This window comes from Lissotriton vulgaris, chromosome 12, assembly GCF_964263255.1.
Source record: "Lissotriton vulgaris chromosome 12, aLisVul1.2, whole genome shotgun sequence".
Taxonomy (NCBI): domain Eukaryota; kingdom Metazoa; phylum Chordata; class Amphibia; order Caudata; family Salamandridae; genus Lissotriton; species Lissotriton vulgaris.
In genome coordinates, this window is record NC_141700.1 from 721,368,714 (window position 1) to 721,386,437 (window position 17,724).

At 45.7% G+C, this 17,724-nt stretch overlaps 3 non-coding genes across 3 annotated transcripts; all 3 read right to left on the bottom strand.

The window, feature by feature from the left end:
* Positions 1 to 467: 467 nt before the first annotated feature.
* TRNAG-GCC (transfer RNA glycine (anticodon GCC)) lies at positions 468 to 538 on the bottom strand. Its single transcript has one exon. It is a non-coding gene; the product is annotated as a tRNA-Gly (tRNA).
* An 8,058-nt stretch (positions 539 to 8,596) lies between these two features.
* TRNAD-GUC (transfer RNA aspartic acid (anticodon GUC)) lies at positions 8,597 to 8,667 on the bottom strand. Its single transcript has one exon. It is a non-coding gene; the product is annotated as a tRNA-Asp (tRNA).
* A 6,970-nt stretch (positions 8,668 to 15,637) lies between these two features.
* Positions 15,638 to 15,711, bottom strand: TRNAT-AGU (transfer RNA threonine (anticodon AGU)). The gene has a single exon. It is a non-coding gene; the product is annotated as a tRNA-Thr (tRNA).
* Positions 15,712 to 17,724: the final 2,013 nt, after the last annotated feature.

Below are 17,724 nucleotides of genomic sequence, written 5' to 3' on the forward strand. Positions count from 1 at the left end.
GGTACTCTGGGAGAATGAGTGCTTATCTGCGCGTCTATATATTTACATTAACGCTCGAGTGAGATCTCTCGCTGGGTCAGTGTCTTGGGTCCTCTCTCAGCCTAAGCACGTTTGCGGAGTCATCCCGCGTTTACACAAACCTTCGAGATTTTGTTACTTTTCTTACAAAAATGAGTTCAGTCATCTCAGTAAGAGACGGGGTCTAGGGGAAGAAAAATCTGCGAGGTGCTGCGCTGTGCTTTACACATTGAAACCCGACACGTGGCTTGGAGAATGGACTTTCGCCCCGAAAGCTACTTTGAGGAGATTATTCCAAGCAGCTAAAACCCTTTCAAAGAAACGGGAACCTAGATGCAATATTTCCAAATCGTATAGCCCAACTGTACATTAAAGTTCTAAGACAATTCCCAATACTTTGTAATTAGTAAATAAATAGTTTCTCCTAAGCGCAATAAAAAAAAGTTAGCTGCATTGGCCGGGAATCGAACCCGGGCCTCCCGCGTGGCAGGCGAGAATTCTACCACTGAACCACCAATGCTTTGCTGTCCGACGTGCACTGCGTTTTGAACATGTACTCAACAATATGACAGTAGCCTCAATGAGATATTGTCCGTATTGAATTGGAGTCTGTGCATGAGGCTTATAAGAGCACAGTACAGCACCAATGCTTCACATGGAGAGAGCAGCTATGAATTCACATGTAGTATGACAGGTTCTGTTCTGTCTGTAAACCATTGATGCTTCGATAGTACATATAACATACAGAAGAGGATCAAACTTGACCATTTCAGGGCTGAATCTTTAGTTGTAGTCAACGCTAAACCACCCGGGCTGTACCTGACCCTGGCTTAAACAAAGATGCTGCACTGTACAGCCGATGCCGGAAATATTGAGAAGGGACAGCACTGACATCCGCAGGCGATGGAAAGACAATGCTTTCTGTGCTGAACAGAGACAAGCACCAATGAACAGGGTTGGAATGGGATCACAATTTGGCCTGGGCACTGAGGAAAAAAGTGGCCCACATTTGCGGGGCGTGGCCCACATTCACGGGGCGTGGCCCACATTCAAGACACGTGGCCCACATTCAAGGGGCGTGCCCTACATTCAAGGGGTGTGCCCTTCCATGAAATATCATTTAGTTACTCTTTGAGGTCTAATTTGTAGAGAAATATTTAATAAATTAAGCATTTTAAAGCTTTATAAGCCAGTAACATTTGTAAAGACTAGGAGCACTGTAGTTCTGAAATCCGAATACTTACTTGCAGTCTTAACGCCCTGCACAGTGTTGTTAGATACTCTTTCCCAACCAGCTTTGTCCTTGACTCTAATCACATAAATCAGAAATCCACAACATTAGAAAACCAGACCTGAGTTCTATTCATGAGCACCAATTACAGTACTCAAGATCTGATTTTTTATTTAAGGGCCTGGGTGATGAAGTGATCTGCCCAGAATCACAGGGTGTTGAGCAGACGCTGGGACTCAAACATGATTCCCCATCTCTGCAACTCGCATCAGGCCATATATGCCAATGCACACACAAGGAATGTAAGTGGGAGGATACTGTTCTTGTGAAGGACACAGGGCCAAGGTGATAATGGCCTGAAAGCTGAGCAACTAATAAAACAGGCAGGCCCCTTTCTATTGCAAAATTATTCTATCCCTCCAGCGCAGGAGCACCTGAAAAGCAGCGAGGACCCTGCTATTGCTAACCTACTCAGCCCTCCAGCGCAGGAGCACCTGAACAGCAGCGAGGACCTGCTATTAGTAAATTACGCAGCCCTCCCCAGCCCTCCAGGGACTCAGGGTAATGTCCTAGCAGGGTAACACAAAAAAGCTGCTATCACCAGGGTCATTCTACGACGAGACAGTCCACAGATTGTGGTCACAAATGCTTAACTTCTCAGCCTGTGCTGCACAATCTCATTTAAGGCCTGTAGGAAAGTGGTTAATCGTGCAGTAAGGATAGTAAAGCAGTAAAGCTGCTGGGTCATCCATGGTAGCCAGGGGGAGGCTGAGGTGAAGAGGTGCTCCTTCCAAACATCACCTGGCCCCCACTGCGAGACCCATTCTTGCTCTCCTCCTCGCCCACTATGCCCTGCATGTGAAGGGCTCCGGGCGAGGCGTTAAAACAAACACTGTTTATGTGCTGCGTGGACCGATGTGAAAATGGGTCAAAGGACTGAGCAACACCTGGCCCCCAGTGAGGCCGATTCTGGCCACACAATCACCCCTCCCCAGCCACCCTCAGCGTGATTGCTGTGCAGGGCAGGGGGTGAAGGAGGCCACAGCTGATAATCGCTGTATGGACGACCAGCGAAGCTGCTTTCCTTTGTGTCTTTGTCCTAGTGCCCTCTGTGGGCGTTTTTTTTCCTCCCCTTTCCCAGTCCACAGAGAGCACTGGGAAAGGGGAGAAAAAAACGGCCCACAGAGGGCACTGGGACACCGGCCCTTCGGCCCATGCCCGAGTGCCCGCAGTGCCAATCCGCCCCTGCCAATGAACCATCGGCCCTTCGTGTATGGTGAGAGGCGACACAGATCACACGCAGTAGACTGGGGGACATTAATACTCAAAATTTCACTTAGAATGATGACCGCAGGTATGAGATGGAGGTAACTGACTGACAACTTCCCCGGACTGACTGATTACTGATCTGGCATGAGCTGGACCCCCTCCCACAGTGCCCCCCTCCCAGCATCCACCCACTGCCACAAACCACCTCCTCCCATGGTCTGTGCACCCGACTGGTACAGCTCCTTTCAAGAAGAGAGGACAGACGCTTCTCAGGACTGACGCTTCCCTGCAGGACTGACGCTTCCCAGCAGGACTGACGCTTCCCAGGACTGACGCTTTCCTGCAGGACTGACGCTTCTCAGCAGGACTGACGCTTCTCAGGACTGACGCTTCCCAGCAGGACTGACGCTTCCCAGCAGGACTTACGCTTCCCAGCAGGACTGACGCTTCTCAGCAGGACTGGCACTTCCCAGCAGGACTGATGCTTCTCAGCAGGACTGACGCTTCCCAGCAGTACTGACGCTTCCCAGCAGGACTGACACTTCTCTGCAGGACTGACCCTTCTCAGAAGGACTGTCTCTTCCCAGCAGGACTGACGCTTCTCTGCAGGACTGAAGCTTCCCAGCAGGACTGCTGTACTTTTTACTAGTACGTTTCAAGCACTTCCTCGGGCACTGGGATGCACTTGAAGGGACGACCGTCTCTGTCCAGGCTATTAACAACGGGAAGCATATTTGAAAGATGAATGTTGACCTTTTTCGATTGGGACGTGTCATTGATTAGAGTTTAGCCTGAGCGCATAATAAAGCAACCTCACAGAAAAAGAAATCATTTTTACAAAAATGCATCTTAAAAAAAAGGTCTGCATTGTCCTGAAAAAGGTTTCTGTGCAAATACAAGCAGCATTTGTATACAGCAGTTCTACAGTATGAAACACTATACAAAATGCAAGATATCAATAGAAGTGTATTCAGTGCTTCAGATGTGGCTTCCAGAAATTGTTGCATTACTCCAGATGAGGCCCCAAAATTGGGCACAGACCCCATGAAGGGGCCACCAGAGATGCGCACAAGAAAACGCGGCCGCCATAATTGAACACAATGCCCTAGAGAGGCCTAGAGAAGGGGCTCAGTATGAAAGATGTGGTAGGTATGCCAACATTCAAAGAGTTGGATCAAAACTCTAAGTCAGGCATCGAGAAATGGACACAATATTGCAGACAAAGGCTTCAAAACAGAACACCCAGAGTGCAGCATCCAGAAATAGGGACAATCTCCAGGTTTGGGTCCAAAACTAAAAATAACACTCCTCATGTATTGACCACAACTAAACACAACACTGTAAATGTGGCCTCCTAAAGTAATTCAATGTACCAGGAGAGACATCGACGACTAGACGCCATCTTTCAGCCTGATTTTGGTAACAAGATTACATCTGCAGCTCTGGACGCTTTACGACAGTGATGGCCTAAAAACAAGAGAAAAAACTTCAGATGTTGCACTAGAACTTGATACAAAATGCAAGATGTGACTGTGATAACAGTCACAATACTCTCGATGAAGCCTCCAGACACCATATACTACAGACAGCCACTAGATCAGGAGACAGGGTGCCATCCGTGGTATTTCAAAGTAGCATTCTTGCTCCTGATGAGGTTTGGAACAATTTAGTAGAATTCCCGATGGAAGTTTGTGTACTTGGCACAATTCCCTGAGAGGAGTATTGAGGTTTTGTAAATTACAAATTTGTTTGTGCTCAGCCTCCATTTTGAGATCGCCACCATTTTGTGTTGCCCTCACTCAGGCAGCTCGGTGAACGCAATGTTGTTGTCGTTTCTGCCTTTGCGTGTCAGGTGGCTTCTTTACTTATGTTTACTAACGAGTGTCAGGGTCTGGCCGAGTACACTAATTCCTGCCTGAGCTGATTAATCCCCGTCCGGACTACATGTCATTTCACACCATTGTTTCCTTTACGTTATCTTATCTGCTGTCCTTCGCTACACATCTCATGCATTCTCCTGTTTCTCGACTGTCCTACGACACACAGCTGTGTTTTCTCTGCTAGTGAACTGAATTGTGTGGATTCACTTGTGATTTGCTTAAGGGGTCGAGTGACAAACATACTCGGGAACTTGAGTTGTTTTGGACTTAAAGTATTGTCTATAACATTTGCCTATAGCTCATGCTCGTGTGTGATTGCATTTTTGCATTGTGCTGTATGATATATAAACCTGTGCGCCACAGAGTTAAGTGGCAGTCTCTTTTGAACCTCGTTGTATTGACGACTTCTAAGACCACTGTACTAGCTGCAGCTAATAAATACCATCTTCTACGCCAGACAAAGAGTCTGTGTCTCTGTTTTGACAAGGCAGGTGAATCCCGGGGATTTAGGTGTACCCTGCGCCACCGGGCCTTAAGGCTGCGGTTCTCCAGTATGTAGAATAAGACACAACACTTCAGAGATACCGGTTGTAAAAGAGCTTCAGTTTTATGATGGTTTTATTACCACTGCCTCTGCACTGCACCCCAACATTCATTTTAACCTACCCACAGTCTCATCATGTAAGTAACTCTTACAATGCCGCTGCCTGTGCTGTGCCTGTTCTTGAAGCATTGAAGCTTGAAACGTGTAACAGTGTTCGTTATGGCATTTGACCATCAAATAGATCTTTAGCTTCTAAACAGTGTTATCCTGTGTTTGTGGATAATTATAACAAAAGCAACAACAGGCAGATAGTTAATCGTTTTTAATTTTAAGACAGCAGTCTTCTGCGCCTACGCTAGCCATATTGTTACATTCTGCCTACTGTGTGCTAACTATCCTGGTGTCACCAATACAAAGTACGCATTTCTTGGTATCAAACCGTGCTATTTTCCACCGGCTCTCCACAAGAAGAAGAAAGCCTGATATAAGAAAAGAAAAACTGCAAATGGGGTGATGGGAAACGTGTATCATCATTACACGTATACATTAGCATATATGTTCCGAGTATGAGCACCCTAGACTGGTGGACGAAGTGCTAAATAACGGTGATGGATTGAATCCAGATCTATGACTGGGTGTAAGTGTTTGATTGGTTCAGATGCTCCTTCCATCACCACCCCCTTTTGTACCGCTTTGTTCGCCACAAGTTGGCAGGGTATGCTCAGACATCAGTCCCTTGCTCACTTTGCCACTGGATTCAAGCAAGCATGCTGAAGACGGCTGTAATGCCAGAAACTGGTCCTAGGAAGCTTGAATCCGGTCCAGGGAAGACATGGCTTGGCAGTTCGGGCTGGACTGTTCCCATGAGGCACAGGGTCAGACTGATTTGCATATAGCCATGTCTGAACTGGGGTGGCAGAGTGGGCTAAAGAACGGTGAGGGATTAAACCCAGATCATTTGACTGGGTGTGAGTGTTTGATTGATTCAGATGCTCCGTCCATCACCACCCCCTTTTGTACCGCTTTTGGCCGCCACAAGTGTGGCAGAGTATGCTCAGACGTGAGTCCCTTGCTCACTTTGCCACTGGATTCAAGCAAGCCGGGCTGAAGACGGCTGGAATGCCAGAAACCGGTCCTCGGAAGCTTGTTTCCGGTCCAGGGAAGACATGGCTTGGCAGTTCGGGCTGGACTGTTCCCATGAGGCACAGGGTCAGACTGATTTGCATATAGCCATGTCTGAACTGGGGTGGCAGAGTGGGCTAAAGAACGGTGATGGATTAAACCCATATCATTTGACTGGGTGTGAGTGTTTGATTGATTCAGATGCTCCGTCCATCATAACCCCCTTTTGTAGAATACAGCTGTTACCCTTAAACTGGTATTACCATTCAAATACAGTTGTTAAATATGTTAAGCCATATATGAAATTAGATACTTAGTACAGCATTTTGTTTTTTATTTGTTTTTTCATTCTTATTTTAATGTTCTATTTTCATTCCAATACGTTCATTCATACTGTTATGTAAATGTATTTTACGTTCGCTTTGTCATCAGCACCTTCACCTGCATGGAAGTTCGATTCAGTAACCAACCAAAAGCAGATGTTACCCGCTCTTGCATACAATAGAGTGCAAGACACATTGTTACCAGCATCTTCACCTGTATGGAAGATCGTAACAGTAACCAACCACAAGTAGGTGTTACCCGCTCTTGCATACATTAGAGTGTTAAACACGCTAGAAGAATAAAGTTAGACAACACTGTCGTTTACATAAAAAAACGAGCCGGGCCCGTGGTCACGTTGCTTAGCAACCCCCTATCAGGAAGAGTCTCTCACCGACATTAGTCACATGACCCTGCAGGCACCAATCCCCTCCGGTAATATAGAAGGAAACACATGTATTCCGACAAACACTATGATCGGATCTTGAAAACGAACACGCTCCAATTTAACGCATAGAGCGGTGAGCCATTACGCTAAGCATATTTAGTTAAGTGAGCACGCCAGCTACGGAACACGAGCATAAACTAACGTCGTTATCTTTGTTCCAAACTCAGATTGAGAACCGACTAAGATTAGCAGAAACACGCGTTACACCAAGCGAACGCCACAGGTTAGATTTCATATCAGACACTTGCGGTGACAATGGCATGCCACACTTAGCCTTATTACTCACTAAAGGGTTAATCACTGCACTCTGAACGCATCCTGTGAACGGCACCAGTAATGGACTAAATAATTACGTTTCTCAGACTGGTTACTTATTCGCTAACACTTGTGAATATTTATCACAACCCACCTGCATGCAAGCACTCGAGAACATTATCTAATACGGTTATACACCCGATTTGTCACCAGCATTTACCAGAATCCACAGGTGCTGGAGAATATGTAGGTTACTTGAAGTACTGCCCTCCCAATCCCCCTTGTGCATGTTAATTTGTTTATGAAGTGAAGACATGTAATCAGAACTATAGCGCCTTGCTAGTTAATTGAACCTATGTCACTCTTGTATGATTTCACAGGACTAATAAGTCCTCTGATGAAGGGCACATGCCCGAAATGCATTGGGCACAATCGCAATGAATGCTTTGAAAGCTTTATGAAGGAATAACGCGCATCAAAGAAACATGAAATAAAACAGAATTAAGCATGTAATACACTGTTGAAGAAACTTTATTGAATGAATGAGATGAACATTTGACTTAAGTGTGCATCGAAGGGACGTCACTCCTGAGGGAACTGCCGCTTTTCGAAAGAGTACAGAACTTCTCAGCACCACCCCAGTACTTTTAATTGAATAGTACTAACACTTCTCTGCACTGCACCAGTAATTTTTAATGGGAGAGTGCAGCACTTTCTCAGCACTGCTCCAGTGCTTTTAAACAGAGAGTACAGCAATCCTCAGCACCACTACAGTGCTTTTAATGGGAGAGTACAGCACTTCTCAGCACTGCTCCAGTGCTTTTAATTGGATAGTACCTGCACTTCTCAGCACTATTCCAGTGATTTTAATGGGAGAGGCATAGCACTTATGCTCTAGTGCTTTCAATTGGACACTACTACCACTTCTCAGCACTCTTCCAGTGCTTGTAATGGGAGAGTACCAGCACTTCCCAGCACTGCTCCAGTGACTTTAATGGGAGCGTACAACTAGTCCTCAGTAGCAGACAGGTACTCTGGGAGAATGAGTAATTATCTGCGCGTCTATATTTTCATTTAAAGCTCGAGTGAGATCTCTCGCTGGGTCAGTGTCTTGGGTCTTCTCTAAGGCTAAGCACGTTTGCGGAGTCATCCCGCATTTACACAAACTTTCGTGATTTTGTTACTTTTCTTACAAAAAATGAGTTCAGTCATCTCACTAAGAGACGGGGTCTAGGGGAAGAAAAATCAGCGAAGTGCTGCACTGTGCTTCACACACATTAAAACCGACACGTGGCTTGGAGAATGGACTTTTCGAAACAGCTCCGAAAGCTGCTTTAGGGGGATTATTTCACACAGCTAGTAAGCCTTTCAAAGAAACAGCAAACCCAGATACAATATATCAAAATCGTATAGCTCAACTTTATACAAAGATTCTAAGACAATTCTCAATACTTAAGAAAAGAGTAGATAAATAAATAATCACTCCTAAATGCAATAAAAATAACTGCTGCATTGGCCGGGAATCGAACCCGGGCCTCCCGCGTGACAGGCGAGAATTCTACCACTGAACCACCAATGCTTCGCTTCCTGAAGTACGTGGAACTGCACACACATATGACACATTGTGAACGTGAACAATGTATGTATTGTTCCCTTGTAATCCTAATCTATGCATGAGACTGACAAAAGCACAGGGGGTTACTTTAGAGCACCGATGCTTCCCATGAAGATAGACAGTTTACATGTAGTATGTAAACATTTTCCATTTGTGAACCACCAATGCTTCCATAGTACATATGAACCTCAGAGACTCACAGAAGATGATAAAACTTGACCATCGCAGATGCTGAATCATTAGATGTAGTCAACGCTAAACCACCCGGGCTGTACCTGAACCTGACAGAAACAAAGATGCTGCACAGACCAACCCATGCCGGAAATGATGAAAAGTCACAGAACTGACATCCGCAGGCGATGAAAAGACAACGCTTTCTGTACTGAACAGAGACAAGCGCAGAAACAAATAAATATATCCAAATGGGCAAAGCAGAATACAAGGAAGGACTTGGAAGAAGAGAGTCCAGAGGACTGGCTGAGCAGAGCAGGACTGACACTTCTCAGGACCAACACTTCTCAGCAGGGCTGCTCTACTGGTTACTAGGACGTTACTAGCACTTCCTCTGTTCGTGGGATGCACTTAAACGGACGACCGTCTGTATCCAGGCTATTAAGAACGGGAAGCATATTTGAGAGAGGAATGTTTACCTTTCAAGTTGTACGCGTGATTAATTATAGCTTCGCCTGAGCACATAATAAAGAACCTCACAGAAAAATAAAGCTTACATAAATTGCATCTTAAAACGAACTATTTTTCTGCATTCCATAGAAAAAGGGTTTCTGCGCATATACACAGCACTTGTGCACGGAAGATCTACACTATGAAACAGTATACAAAAAGGAAGATATTAAATTTAAAAAATAATCTTCCCACTGCCGTACGTCATTAGGATACAATGACTTTGCTTGATAAAAGCTGGCAGTTTCATCAGTTGGATAATGTAGAAGTTCCGTATGGGCTCTATTTAAAAAAAAGACTATATATATTTAAAATCTATATTTACCCAAAAAATTCCCACCCAACTGCCGTGATATTGCCACCCACAACGCCGTGACTCAGATTCGAACCGAGGTTGCTGCAGCCACAACGCAGAGTACTAACCACTATAAGATCACGGCAGCTACTTGGGCGCTGTGCCTGCTTCTTTTTCTGGCTTTCAGAGTCTGGATCGCATCAAGCCCGTGTTTCTAGGTCTTACCTACGCACCTCGCAAGCGCTGCATAGAGGGACCTCTTGGAATCGCTCAGGACTTTTGTTAAAACTTGTGCATGTTTTGTACTGCTCTCTATGGGCACTTGTGCACATTTGGAGTTTCTCTTGCGGGAGCGAGCAGCAGCACCATCTATTTGCAATTATCGCAAAACAGATGGTGCCCCTGCTCGCTCTCTCAAGGGAAACGCTGTGCGAGTCTCGCCCCCGTTTGAAACCTGAGTGCTGTTCTGCTGCAGCTGGGACAAACGTGCAGCTCCCGGTATGTTGAGGGGATGGAGGTAAACAACTGTCTGTGCAGCTCAAAGGGGGAGTAAGGTCCATGATCCCTCGCTTTTCCGTGAGTGATAGATAGCTCCGGCTGTGAGAGCATTCGTGGTGGTGAACTATGGGAGTGAAGACCCCAGGGAGCTGAGTTAGTGTTTGTGGAAGGTGCAGGAACCGCTAAGGAGCATGGGCGCTGCTCCAGTGTAAGGAAGCAAGCGAGACCGCATGCTGTAGCGCTGCTCGTTCAGCGCTATCCTAATCCACCTCATCCTACCCTTTCTCTCCCTGGGCTCACCCGCTATTGCTGTCTGCTCCTGCCTCACTCTGGTCCTGGCCTTGATCCCTTGGGCTCACCCGTGCTAACCACCCTCCTGTCACATCTTGTCCTTGGTCATGCCTTGATCCCTCGGGCTGACCCTCCTACCACACCCCGTCTCTGGTCATCCTGCCATTGACCCCTCGGGCTCAACCATGCTGACCACCCTACTGCTGCAGTTTGTTCCTGGTCATACTGCCCTTGATCCCTCTGGCTCACCCACGCTGACCACCCGCCGTTGCTGCCTGCTCCCGCAGCACTTTTTCTCGTGTCATCTTGCCCTTGATCACTCGGGCTCACCCGTGCCAACCACCCACCATTGCTGCCTGCTCCTGCCATACTCTGGTCCTGGTCTTGATCCCTCGGGCTTACCCACGCTGACCATCCTCCTTCCACACTCTGTCTCTGGTCATCCTGCCCTTGATCCCTCGGGCTCACCTTGCTGACCACCCTCCCATTACTTGTGTCTGCCACCCGCACCCCCAAGCCCCCGGGTAAACCCATGGGTCAGTGACAAGCCACTCCGTCGAGCCAAGGACAAAAAAGTCAACATTCATTAAAGAGTTCGGAGATCCCCCAGGCCACGAGGGACTTTGGAAGGCAGATTGAGTGGTAAGAGAAGACACAAGGTTCAATCCACACAGGGCATTTTGCACAAGTGCATAAATAATACATCTCTGGGTTAAACAAGTTTACCTGCACGATGTGGGAGACACAAACTGCAAATATTAGATCGACAACACATAAAACATCAAATAAAATAATCAAAGAATGACAAGACCAATTGAACAAGGTACAAGTAGAGTAGGTCAGGACAAATAGATAATATTATAGTTGAATCGCAGAAGAAATTCCCAGACTCGATAGCTTGTTTGAAGTATTTTTATGCTGAAGAGAAAACTCCTGTGTAGGAGGTTTTTCAGAGAAGGTAGCCAACACGTGTTTCTCCCCCTTACATGGCCATCTGGCCTGGGGCTTCATCAGGGCTGTGTATTTACATATACAGAGGGTGCAGTGATTGTAATGTGAGGTTGCTAAAGAGACATTATAAAAATACATGAAAAAACAAACAAAATGTGCAGTGTGAAACAGAAAAAATCATCATTATGTACATATGTACAAGCAGAATTCGTAAGTATCGAAAAAAATAACAGTGTTTATATATAGTACACATAATTAATTGAATTGACATGGTTCCAACCAATATGGTCAACATATATGTATAGACAAATGGTTATAGGGTAGTCCATAGTATATATATTGTACGAGATTCAACAGCCGTTGGTAAAAATGCATGATAAAATCGCGATCAATGTTATTAAATGGACAAGAAGGTCAACATGTAGTTTATAGTTTGCAGACATTTAGAATTATGGAATACATTGCATATTTACAAATAAATTTGAAAGGAGAGATATTTACATGTTTTCATCCCCGTACAGTCCAAGGTCCTTGGGGAATAGGGAAAAAGAGAGAATGGACATAAGATGGGGTCCAGGGGTCGGGTTGGAGGTGGGAGGATTGGATGGACGCAGGTATAAAGTGTAACAAGGTTAGTGTAGTCATACCATGCATGTCCTTTGGATATGTGAATCAGGTGAGTGATAGGATCAAATAAAAAGAAGTGGCGACGCATGGGTCACAAATCTCTGGAAATCCATGGGGGATTGGAGAGTGAGGAATTATATTCTCAATAAGGGCGTGGTGATGCCCGTTTGTTCTAAAAAAAACGGCGTGACCAGGTGAAGCATCGGGGGGTACATGCGTGAAATAACGCTTACAGATAACAATTATAATAGGCCAAAGCCCGTCCTGGCAATTTGGGGTCAGTGTCCTACAGCATATACTCCTCACTCTCTAATCCCTCACAGATTTCCAGATATTTGTGACCCATGCGCCGCCACTTCCTTTTAATTGATCCTATCACTCACCTGATTCATATATCCATATATGGTACAGCGCAGGGTTGGATTGGGAGTAGAAATCTTCCCAGGCATGCTAAACTAGTTATACAGCACAATATCCTTGGTGCAACAACATCAACTGTTGCATGGCTAAACACTTATAAGGGCCCAAAGGCGAGACCTATTGGCTATGCCAATGCTTGTTTTAGATGGAGGTTCTATGTATATCAAAAAAGTTCATGTTGTCTTCTCTCGCCAAGTGCTCCTAATAAGCCCTACAGAGAATGACTGAGTAAACTGAAGCTTGCTTCTAAAACTAGGTACAATATTCCAGGTGGGAATTCAAGAAGTGTATTCAGCACTTTAGATGTGGCTTCCAGACAATGTTGCATTACTCCAGGTGAGGCCACCAAAACTTGGCACAGACCCCAGGAAGGGGCTACCAGAGATGCGCACAAAAAAACGTGGCCACCATAATTGAACACAATGCCCTAGTGAGGCGTAGAGACCTGGCTCAGTATGAAAGATATGGTATGCCAACATTCAAAGAGTTGGATCAAAACTCTAAGGCAGGCTTCGAGAACTGGACACAATACGGCAGATGGGGAGTGAGGCACTTGACACAATACTGCAGCTGAGGCTCCCAAGGTTGACACAATATTTGAATGAGGGCTGCGAAACTGAATACAAAACTTCAGGGGAAGCCTAAATAACTGAGCAGAGGCATCAAATACAAGGCCTTCACAGCTTGACGCAGTGCTACCGGTGAACTATTTTAACTGGACACAACACACCATCATTATGCTGCCTTCTTAAACCAAGCCCAGTCGAGTTTCTTCAAGAGTCTGTTTTTAATCCCCTGGCACATCTCTCAGGCACAATTTCGACTGGAATATGGACTTAATAACCAGAAACCAGCCAGACAAGGGGTGGTGGTCAAATATTACTGGCGGATGAGGCTAGCAGAAGTCAATACTTTAGCCCACTTTTGCTGGGAAGAAATTGAAAAGCAAGCAAGGCTAAACAATTCCATCGTCACAGTTCTAAAAGAATCACTTGCGGACCTACACCTCGAAGAGGCCTGGTATACAACTACCTCCTACTCCAGGTTCAAAAATGCGGTGAGTAGTGCAACTAAACTAACTAACTTGAGTGACTTTGATAAGACTGCTTGGACTCTCTTCATCTGCATAGGCACTATTTTCCGAACTCTCCTCATTGAACCACCTTGTAACTTTTAAGTATGCACTGATTACAAATGTAATATTTCTAATTTTAACAATTTATGACGTTCGAGTATATGACCGCACTGTGTTTTTATCTTTTGTACCTTTCAAATCCCCATTTTTAAACCATTTTGTATTATGAGCCTTATCCATTCTATTACAATGTTTAACTAAATCAAATAAAAGTATCATTGACTTGACCATGTCATTATCCACACATTACTACAGACAAGGGGCCCATTAGGATGGTGGGCGGACAACGTAGAAAGTGACCGCCCGCCATAAGGGCGGGGGTTCCGTGCCTGCAATTAGGATGCGCCCGCCACAGTGGCGGGTGCATCCAGAATTCCTGACATTGTGGAGGACGGTGCACCCAGCACCGCCCGCCACAATGCCAGGAAGGCATGCTGTGCACTTCCATGCACAACATAGCAGGCACCGCGCGGTGCCTGCCATGTTTTGCATGGAACTGCTGGGGGGTACCATAGGCACCTGCCAACCCCCAGGAGTCCCGGGAGCCGCCAACAGGCCCCCAAAGCAGACTCTGCATGCCTTTCTGTGGCGGCATAAAGGCATCGTAAAATGCCCATTCTAATATGGATGGCGGTGTCTGATAGACACCGCCACCATATAGAACCCTTTTCTGCCCGGTCGACATGTCAACTGGGCGGAAAAGCAAAGGACGGTCTTTCCGTCTGCCGTGGACCCCTCAGCCATAATAGTATGGCGTGGGGTCATTCCGGCACGGATGGCGGGCGGATCGCCCCCGCCAGGCCGGCGGTGGCTACCGCCGGCCTGGCGGGGGAGATCCGCCCGCCATCCTAATGGGGCCCAAATTCTCTAGAACTGAAAAAAAACCAGATGGAGCATCCAGAAACGGAAATAGTCCCCAAGATTGCTCCAAAATGAAAATCAATACTCCAAATGAATAGGCCAGAACTCAACACAGCACTGCAAAAGTGAACTTCTAAAGTAGTAAAAGATCCAGCTGAGACATCTAGAACTAGACACAATACTGCAGACAACGCCTTCAGAACAGAACAACACACTCCAGGTGCAGCATCCAGAAATGGGGACAGTTGCAAGGTTTGGGGCAAAATCTAAAAATAACACTCCACATGTATTGACCAGAACTAAACAAAGTACTGTAAATGTGGCCCCCTAAAGCAATTCAATGTATCGGGTGAGACATCTACAGCTAGACACAAGTTGACGGCCTGGCTTAGTAACACAATTATATCTGCAGCTCTGGACACATTATGACAGTGGTGGCCTCCAACCAGGGAAAAAAAAGCTTCCGATGTTGCCACTAGAACTTGATACAAAATATGAGATGTGACGCTGATAACAGATGCAGCACTCTAGATGAATCCTCCAGAACCAGACACCTTACACTACAGGCGGCCACCAGACCAGGAGGCAATGTGCCAGACGTGGTCCTTAGAAGTAGCATCCTTGCTCCTGGTGAGGTCTGGAAACATTTTGTGAAACTTCAGACAGAACAGTGTGTACTTGACACAATACCCTAAGTGATCCTTGCAGAACTAGACACAACTCTTCAGAGGGGCTCCAGGCGTGGGCCACAGTAGGTTGAATTGGTCTCGAAGGTGGGGAGATATTGTCCAGGCGAGACAGCACAGTATAGCCACATTACTCGTTTGGAAATGTACAAATTATTAGACATAAGGCCTTACTTGTGCTGTGCACAGTGCCCAGTTGCAAATGAGCTTCAGCTTCCACCTGGTTTTATTACCGCTCACTCTGCACCTCAACAGTTATATCGGACTACTCACCGTTTTATTATGTAAGTGAAGCTTGCAACGCCACTGCCTGTGCCTGTTCTGGAGGCACTGAAGCTCGAACCTCCTCTGCCTGTTCAGCAACAGTGTTGCGCAATCAACCATCAAATACATGTTTAGATTCTAAACAGTATTACCCTATATCTGTGGATTATAATTAATGTAGAGACAGTTCATCTTTGGTAATTTTAAGACAGTATGAAAAAGCTTAGGCACTGCTGAGAATCGAACTCAGGATCTCCTGTTTACTAGACAGGCGCTTTAACCAACTAAGCCACAGCGCCGACTTGTAGCACCATTCTGCACTGTGCCTACTGTGTTTCGACTGTCTCGGTGTCGCTGGAACCGGGTACACATTTTTTAGTAGACAACCCTGATTTTGTCCACCGACTCTCCACAAGGAGAACAAAACCTGATATAAGAATAGGAAAACTGCAAATGGGGTGATGAAAAACGTGTATCAATGAAGTGCTTTACATTCCTTCAACTAAACGAGAGTACACTCATTTAAATGTCACCAAAATATACAAGATAATTTAATAATGTCTACATAACCCATGTGCTCTTTCCTTCACCTCTCGTGACCTCTGGACACCCCACGGCGAAGCAGAGGAATCTTCACTCCTGGGGAGACAGGGTCACCTGTCCCCGGTTCAAAAGGGGCCTTTGAGAGAGTTGTGGAAAGGTGGAGGTGTGAGCCCGCAGTGTCGCAGCATGGCGTTAGCTGCATTTGTGCTCCTGGTACAAACAACCGACTCCAGACATTTACTAGATTAAACAACCTTACGAGGTGTTATCTGAAGCTCCTAATATATGCTAGTTTTTTTTCAAACATAAATGTTAAAAGGATTTGCGAACCCGCGACCTTGGCGTTATTAGCACCACGCTCTAACCAACTGAGCTCACCGGCCACTACGGTCCAACGTCGAAGATGTTGCTCCTCCTGCAGGTGAGGGGGGGCACTTTCAATTCCAGTGCGTGTTTCAACCGTATAATATTTTGTATTATTATTCACATCCTGTCCCAAGAAAGAAACGTGGACTTTCCACATTTCTAGCTCAGCCTTTCAATGAATTCACAGCCCACTCTTACCTCTCGCTGTGACATCCATTGAGGTCACAACGTGACTCCAAGTCATGAGGGCTGCAGTGCTCCACTACCGGGATTTCGGTTGTATTTAAGAGTTGTAGTCCTGGTTCCCTAACTGCAGTTCTTCCAATTGAAATAACACACCTGAAGAAAAAATATATAAAGGAAACACTTTGAACATGAGCAATGTGTCCGTCGTGAGGTGGAGTTATTCTGTCGTTTTGGATGCGGCAGAGAAAGAAAAAGTTTCTGGCTTGTGTTGTGACCCATGGATGTAGTTATGGTCAGGGTGAACCCATAAAGGTCCGGCGAAGGGCTCCTAGGCTGTGTTTCCAATGTCTGTTCCGGCTGTGTCTTTATCAATGCTTGTATTCTCGATTCAGACCTATTTCCTCGTGAGAAGTGCTGGTACTCTTCCTTTAAATGTATTGCAGTACAGCTGAAAAGTGCAGGCACTCTCCCTCTCAAATTAAGTACAGTTACTCAGAACCGGCATTTTACGTGATGACTTGTGATTTTCATAGTTTTCCAGAAATGTTCATAACCACGCAAAAGTCTATTACCCATATTTCGCAAACCCTTAGTCCAAGTTCTGGTTCCATTCTTTCCATCTAACTGTGCTCAACCTTTATCCCTTGCATTATATCTTTTATAGAAAGCTTTCTTTTGTTGTAAATTCCCCGAGGGTCTTTATTTTAACATCTGTGTCCGCCCTCTATCACACCTGATCAGATTCATTGGACTATAAGCTTGATCATATGTTGATGACATCCAAATCATTACTAGATTAGAATGGATTGCCCCAAAGTCATCAATCAGACTGAAAGGCGATGAACTCCAAAAACTTCAATGTTTGAAGTCCAACTTGTTAAAAATCAATGCAGGTAAAACCAAACTTCTCCCAATGGGGAAAAAAATCCCATTTGACAGAGTAACATTCTTTGACCCATGGAACAGCGGTCCCTCCACAGCCATACTCGAAGAAGAAATATTGGGTGTCACCATCGATAGTGACTTCCCCATGTCCACACAAGTTAAATCATATGCCTCCTGCTTAGAAAGCTTCTGCCTTTCAGACCCAAAGAAGCTGGGGGGGGAGGGGGGGGGGCGGGCAGCTGACTCACCCTCACTTTCAGCTCCCTCAGGCGCGTGAATCTTTGCACAATAAAGACACTCCACACATTTCTGTTCAAAGCATAAAAGGTCAC